Here is a 7,841-nt window from a genome sequence, read left to right as displayed (position 1 = left end):
CCGCTGCAGTGTTTGCTGTGGTGATTTGCTCTGTTGAAAAATCCACAGACCTAGCCTCACTTTGTGATCTTATTTGGATCCTTCCAGAGCATTAGTCTCACCAATAGAACCTCCTCCCTTCGAGAAACTCCAGAGTGCGGAAGCATGTTAAAACTGGAAGGGTCTAAGATTTCGCGGGTACACTTTTCTTACTTCAGCCTTTGCTGAGTGGCTTCTTCCCTTGGGTGCAACATAACACAACCTCTTTCCCTGACCCCAAGAGTCATTGCTTCCTGAATTCTGGACAGTCCTACAAACCTCTTTGTCACTAAAAGAAGCAAAGACTAAAAGTGTTTATGGTGGAGTATGATTTGGAAATAACAGGTACCCTTTCTGAAGGTATGTCTGCATGCAAGAACCGCTTTTCTGTCAGAAGGTTCTGAGGCATAGTCCCATGGATTTCTGGCAGACAGTAGAACACAAGAATGTGTTGCCCCAACCTTGGTCCTCTGCTTGACAGCCACAATGTTACACAGTTGTTACCAACTGTTTTAGCAGTGGCCACAAAACAAAGGCTGCTTTTAGAGGATGTGCTCTGAGGCTAGGCTAGTGAGCTAGTGCCATAGCAGTGGAGCTCTTCAGGGACCTTCCAGACTATTCTGCAATGACTCCTGTGGCCGTGGGACTTGAATCTGCCCATTTCTGCCCCTGGCCATGGACCTGCTACTTTTTTTTTGTCTTCCTTGATAGTCAATGGCTGTTTCAACACAAAAGGGAGATTCGGATAATCTCAACTACAGGAGAGTTCTCAGAGTTGCAACTGGTAAGCCCCTCAACTATCTGAGAGCTGGAATTAGTGGGGTATTAGACATTAAGTCTGAGAAAAGTCTTAAGTGTAGCGTAGTAGAACAAATGAAAAGAAATACCAAAAAAACGTAGCAAATGGGACAGTCTGCCTCACAGGTCACATCCAACAGAGGTGGAAAGTGGAGGCACAGGCCTAAAAGACAAATGTGAATTACAAATGAATCCCTGTGAGTCCCAAGGAAAGCAAGAGAAACTGACATCTGCTATGGTGAGACTCTCCAGGGCCAAGGACAAAGAAGATACTGTACCCTTCCAGTCACCAAGACCAATTGCTTTCAAAGGAGCCACAACATGACTGGCTGCCAAAGCTATAGAGGTGCCAGAGCATGGAGGTGTCATTTTCAAAGAGACGAAGGGGAAAAGGTTAGCTCAATGCTTATCATGGTGGAAACGCACTTCTGAAAAGAAAACATTTTCAGGAGAAAGCAAAAGTCTTCATTTGAAGAGTATTTTTTTTTTTTTAAGAAAAAAAAAAGGAATTGGCCTATTGTTTGAAGAAAGAAGCTAAATGAGTTTTGAAAGTTAAACATATGGGTGAATCTAAATAAATATTGACTGTAAAAATAAATAAAATGAATAACATATTTTGTGGGTTTTACCCATAAGCAGACAAGACTCACACAATTAAAAGACAGCAGAAGCTCACCAGATGTGGGAATGGTAGATAAGTGGACTTAAAGTGCTTTCTAGGCCTGGACATGCTGGGAAAAGGTGAAAGTAGCATCTTTTGTTGGGTTTCTATGAGTCAAAATGTATAATCTAATATCTAGTGTAAGTAGTAAAAGAAAATTATAAAAAGGACCAGCCGAGGGAATAAAAAGAAGAAACAAATACAAATACTTCAGTGATAAAAAAAAAAAAGACAAGAAGGAAGAATTCAAAAAGAAGTGAGGCAATGTTAAAGAAAAATTGATGATTTTTGGATGGAAAGATAAATTGAATTAGTTATCATATTAATGTAGCGCTATCTGTAATAAATGCCCCCAGACAAAACTGTCAGGCTAAAATAAATAAATAATGCCCTTCTAAATGCCAGTGAAAAGAAACTTTAAATATGAGGGCAAGAAACAATGCAAAGGAATAGAAAATACAAAACCAAAACAAGCAAGGTTGTGTTACTATATTATTATTGGACAAAAACTTGCAGACAAAATCATTTAGAATGATTAAAAAGGAGACATCCCAGTAGCAAAATGTTATATTCACTGGGTAGGAAGAACATAATTTTAATTTTCTATGGTCATCCAAAAACAACTTCAAATATATACAGCAAAAATAACCAACAAAACTGAGATGAAATCGATAAGCATAATAGTACATGTTAGCATGTTCCCTGCATTAGCTAATAAAACAAAGTAGAGAGCGAAACAGCAGAGTACGAACCATTTGCAAACACAATTAACAAACAGGCCATGATGGATCTAGAATATGTGTCCCACATCTGCAGGGTATGAATTTATATGAAGCACACATGAAACAGTCACCAAAATAGATCATCTGCTGATTCATATAGAAAGTCTAAACACATTTCAAAGGGCTGCAGTCATGCTGAGTGTGTTCTCTGGCCACAGAGAAAATTAAGCTACAAAACAAAAACAAAAGATAAGTAGGAAATTCCCATGTGTTTGGAAATGAAGAAGTATATTCTAAATAGATTTTTTGAGTCAAAAAAGAAATTACAGAGGAAATTAGAAATTTCTTTGAAAATGAATGATAGCAAAAAATACCACACCATGCAGATTGCAGCTGAAGACATCCAGAGGGATAATTACAGAGTTAGTGGAATATATGAGATAAAGATGAAAATGACGTGGGCATCAATCTAAAGAAATCAGGAGTAAAAGGACCAAGGGAAACCCGAGGAACTCAGAAGGAAGAAAAAGTATAAATACAGCACAAATGAAAGAGTAGAAAACAGATTTGCAACAGAACCCACTCTTGACGTTCGCTGGGAATGTTGAGTGAAATCAGCCAATCAAAGGTTCACCAATACAACTGATGAGAAGGGAGGACAGCCAAAGCCAAGAATGAAAACAAACACTGCTAAAGGTCTTACAAGCAACAGTGTCGCATTCAGAGTAACTAAACCAGACACTTGAAACTACGCCTTGTGATGAAACAATTCTTAAACAAACATTCCTGAACTAAAAGGAATTAAGAATAGAAAAATTGAAAGTTAAAAAAAGGCAGACGAAAAGGACTTTCTTGTTAAAATTTCCTATAAAGAGAGGCGCTCGGGTCAGCCTCTTAAAGAGGTCTACCCCCTTCTCTATGAGAAAATGATAACTGTCTTGCACATCCTATAGAATACTAAGTAAATGTGGGAGACACTGTATACTAAAGCTCACAGGAAAAACACAAATAGGAAATACTTGTGTAAACTTTGCAAACCTGGACAAAATAAGAAGACACTGAGCAGAGCACTTGGTAAATAACGCTAACCTTTGTGACAAATTTGGTCTTATTCCAACCACTCAAAACTTACTTAATGCTGAAAATGAACACAATCCCCCTCCTCACCAGAGAAAAGAAAACAAAAATGTAATTTTCAGTAAATGCAAAAAAAGAATTCGGAAATACTTATCATTTATAGTTAGAAATAAAACATTTTAACAAGCTAGGAATAAACTATTAATACACATGCAAACACACACACACACACACACACACACACCTGAACCTGAACGTGAAGCCATCATCAGACTTAATGGTGAGATGCTGAGTGGTACCTAACACTGGGGATAACTGGAGGATGTTGTGTTCAGCCAGTGCTACCCTCCATCATGCTGGAGTTGTTAATAGCAGAGACTAAGAGTCCTATTAACAAAGATTTGATTGTATCATAAAATCTAAAAGAATTTCTGTTTTGAATTAGGGAACTGGGTTTCATCTTGGCCTTTTTACTCATGTTTCTAAGGTATTGTGGCCATATTCACTCACAGCATTATATGCGATTCCCACTCCTTCCTTGCTGGTTCCTTTATGATTTCCTAGTGATAATCCTGCTTTTAAGATTTTTAGATGTCTCTTAGGAGGGATAGCATGAGATCCATGATCCTGTCTTATTTTTCTAAATTGGATGATCTCCTGTATTCTCTTTCTGCAAGCTACAGGACTTCATTCTTCTTCACGACTGAATAATTCATCATGTATATGTGTCATGATTTCTTTATCCGTTTTACCCACTAATGGGCACCAAGGTTGAGTCCAGAAATTGGCCACTGTGAATAATGCTCCAGTATAGTACAGGTGGCATGGCAGAGTCTCAACTGTCCTCTGCCTAAGATTCTTCCAAGAACATCTCTAGGAACGGCAGACTTGGTTTGTGTAGTGCTACTTTTAGAACTGTGAGTAAATTCTGTATTGATTTCTATCGACTCTGGACCAATTTATATTCCCACCAACAGTATAGAAGGGCTCCTCCACCCCTAGTCCCTCCCTCACCAACGTGTGTTTTTTTCTTCTCTTTCTTATGATAGCTGATCTGACTGTGTCTACATGGAATTTTTATGTAGTTATGTCTAATAGCTAAAGATGTTGGGAAAAAATTATTGCTGTACTATTTATTGTCTGCTATATTTTGAATTCATTTGGCCATTTATTATTTTTTAACTTCCTAAAGCATCATTTAAAATCATCTCCTTTGATAGAAAAGAAACACACAAAACAAAACAAAATAATATCCAAGTATTAGAGTTGGTAGCCTGGGAGGAACCAGAGAGCAGGACTTTCCTCAGTAATCTTGAAGAAGAAGGTGAAGAACACAGACTATTCCCAGTCTGTGGGTGAATTCAACATGGATCTAGCTCTCCACTAAAGCAAAATGCTGATTTTCCTTGTCATGGTCCTGGCTTTGATCACATGCTCCTCCTCCAGTTTTCAGGAATCTTCCAGTCTCAAGAATGGTTCCTTCCTTTAGGTCCTTACCATTCTCACTTACAGGAGAAGGTCACTTACCCTGTCATAATGTCAAGGTCCCATGGGGAGTTGTCATCCTGCAGGATGATAAGAGGAGATTGCCCTAGCACCTGGCTGTATGCTTTCTGTCTATTGAACTTAGAACCTGAAGACTGGGGAGTCTCGGGATCTCTTGAGGGCTTGTCTGAGTTCTGGCTAGCAATTATAGTTTCTGTGGATTGTTATACTTGCTCCTTGGTAAATACTTGTTTGGAGGGTAGTTCAGTCTGGCTCCAAGACAGCAACTGGTCCTCTGGTGATAACTGAGTATCCAAATGCATGTCCAGTTCAGAAGATAGAAGTGTTTTCTGGAGCAGAACAAGCTCTTGGAGGGAGGGGGATGATGGATTTGGAGGCTTTGGTTTCAAATCCTTTGGTCAGCTCTCTGTATCACCGATCTTCATGGGTGTCTGTGCAGTGCCAAGGGTTGGAGAGCAGGGATATGGGTCTTGTGCTTCTTTAGAACTGGTCCACTGTTCTGTTGGTCGGCTTGTCTGTGGAGAGTGCTCTACCTGAATAGGAGTGCTCTGGATACCAGCACTAGGTAAATGAGGGTCTCCTCTATTCAGATGCTTGTTGTGTGCCAGAGGCCATGCTGGATGGAGTGCCTGAGATGTTATTAGTAGAGCCCATGTCCACTAGGGGTGGGGATGGGGCCCGTTGAGCCCAAGTTTGACTTCTGGGTGAACACTACCAGCTCTTAGTTATTTGACCATTTACTGACTGGATTATTTGTTCTTTTGTTGTTTAAATTTTTAAAATTCATTATGTAGTTTTGGTATTTATCCCCTTGCCGGATAAATAGCTAAGAAAGATATTCTCCCAATTTACATAGTCTGGCTTCATCCTGTTGTTTCTTCTACTATGAAAATACTTTTGAACCCGGTGCATTTCCATATCTCAACTTTCTTCTCAAACCCAGCAATGATGAGTTATATCCAAAAATCCTTGACTATGCCTATAGCTTGAAATCTTTCTCCTATCTTTTTCTGTATAGTACCAAAACTTCAAGGTTTACAGTAAGGTTCCTGATCAATTTTGGGTTGACTTTTCCCCCAAAATAAATCATTAGGAAAACAACAGCAATAGTTTGTGTACAGTAGGTTCAAAACCTTGAATTAGGCTTCGATTAGGCTCCATGACGGTAAGGAAATGCAGCAGAATAAATTGTTACAACAGAATAAAATTACTTAGAGTAGATTTGATAAAAGATGTATATGCTATCTACACTGAAAACCAAACTACTAAGAGAAAATAGAACTTAAATAAAGGAAGGAAATATGTTCGTGTATTGAAAGACTCAAGAAAGAAAACACTTAAAATTTCACGAAAATTACATGCAACACAATCCCAAACAAATTCCACAAATGATCTCACTGGATGGCAAGGACTTTTTAAATGGTATGGAAATAACTGGGCCAGATGGAAGCTGTAGTAACGATGGGCGTAGTTCTGAACCACACATAAGTAGATGAAGCATTTTCAGAAACAGACACATTCATGGAGGCCAGTGTGTGACAGCAGCGGTAAGAAATCATCATGTTATCAAACTTTTCTTGTTGACTTCTGCCTCACTTAGCACCACAAGGTGTTAGTCTTGAATGAGTTCCTCAGAAACAGGATACCTGAGTGACTAATGAATACGTGAAGGGCACTGAGAGTAAAATGCAAATTAAAATTGCTGTGAGATAACAGAATGAAGTCTTCAGTTTAGTTAAAGCAACCAAGATTGACAGGAAAGAGCTGGGAAGAGGGATGGTGGGCCAGGGATGTAGCCAGAAGGCAGTTCCCTAGCCTCCATAAGGTTCTGGGTTCAACACTCGATGCTGGAAAAAAGTGCATGGTGGATGGATTACTACTGTCTACACTGTTGCTAGTATATTGTGCTGTAAATAATACTATATTTTGGCATTATTTCCTAAAGTGAATTTATTATTTAGGACATCTAGGCAACCCCCGCCCCTGCCACACGCACAAAGTCAAAAAACACCAAATGAAGCATGCTTCATAGCAGCCAAAGTCAGATTATGTAAATCAATAAGTAGTAAATCTGCGCAATGGGACATCATACAACTGAAATGTACATTATTGCTATCTGATGAAACTTTCACACACATAAAGTTGAGCAAAGAAAAGAAGATTTGTGGTCTATGATTTAACATTACGTTTTAAAGGCAGGAACAGTTGTGGTCTGAATGAGGACTCCAGCTTATTTGTAGAGGGGAGAGAGCAGTTTTCAGATGGAGACATGAAAGTCGTCCATCTTGAGGACCTCCTTATGTGCAACGTGGATTGGGTCCTGCAGAGGTTCACCTTGACTGTCATTCAGCTAGGAACTGTTCTGTGCTCTTTGTGTGCTTCTAAAATCTCAGTATTCAGAATTCTTAAAGAGTTAATGAATTAATCTTCTAATCTTCAAGGAAAGAATACATCATAAATGTTTTCCAGAACCTATGAAATCTAAAGGAATCATTTTCAACTTTGCGTCTTCAACATTTTACACAGGAAGAATGAGGTGTCTGCTTCCATGCTTCTAGCCCGTAGCACTTCACCCAAAAAAATCAAGCTTTATTTGTACATTATCTGCTTGTTCATTTCTGGTGGTAATATCCAAATACAGACAACTAACTATAACAGGGCGTCCATGTGCGTTCATTAACAGTGCCGCCCTCATGGGGCAAAGGGGAAATGGGATGAGAAATATGAGAAGGGGAGGATGGGAGGAGCTCGGAGGATTGGGATGGTTGGGATATAGGAAGGATGGATACGGGAGCAGCGAAGTATATATCCTATCTAAGGGAGCCATCTTAGGGTTGGCAAGAGACTTGACTCTTGAGGGGTTCGCAGGTGTCCAGGAATATGTCCCCAGCTGGTACCTTGGGCAACTAAGGAGAGGGAACCTGAAATGACCCTATCCTATACTGATGAATATCTTGCATATCACCTTAGAACCTTCATCTGGCGGTGGATCGAGGTAGAGTCTCAATTTGTAGCAACGGTCTGAGCTCTTAAGGTCCAAATGAGGAGCAGAAGGAGGG

At 39.5% G+C, this 7,841-nt stretch overlaps 1 pseudogene; it reads right to left on the bottom strand.

Moving 5' to 3' along the window:
* Window positions 1-4,648: 4,648 nt before the first annotated feature.
* On the bottom strand, window positions 4,649-5,436 carry LOC130876570 (cell division cycle-associated protein 3-like; annotated as a pseudogene).
* Window positions 5,437-7,841: the final 2,405 nt, after the last annotated feature.

The sequence above is a fragment of the Chionomys nivalis genome, chromosome 6, assembly GCF_950005125.1.
Source record: "Chionomys nivalis chromosome 6, mChiNiv1.1, whole genome shotgun sequence".
Taxonomy (NCBI): Eukaryota; Metazoa; Chordata; class Mammalia; order Rodentia; family Cricetidae; genus Chionomys; species Chionomys nivalis.
This window is presented reverse-complemented; position numbering and strand designations above follow the sequence as displayed.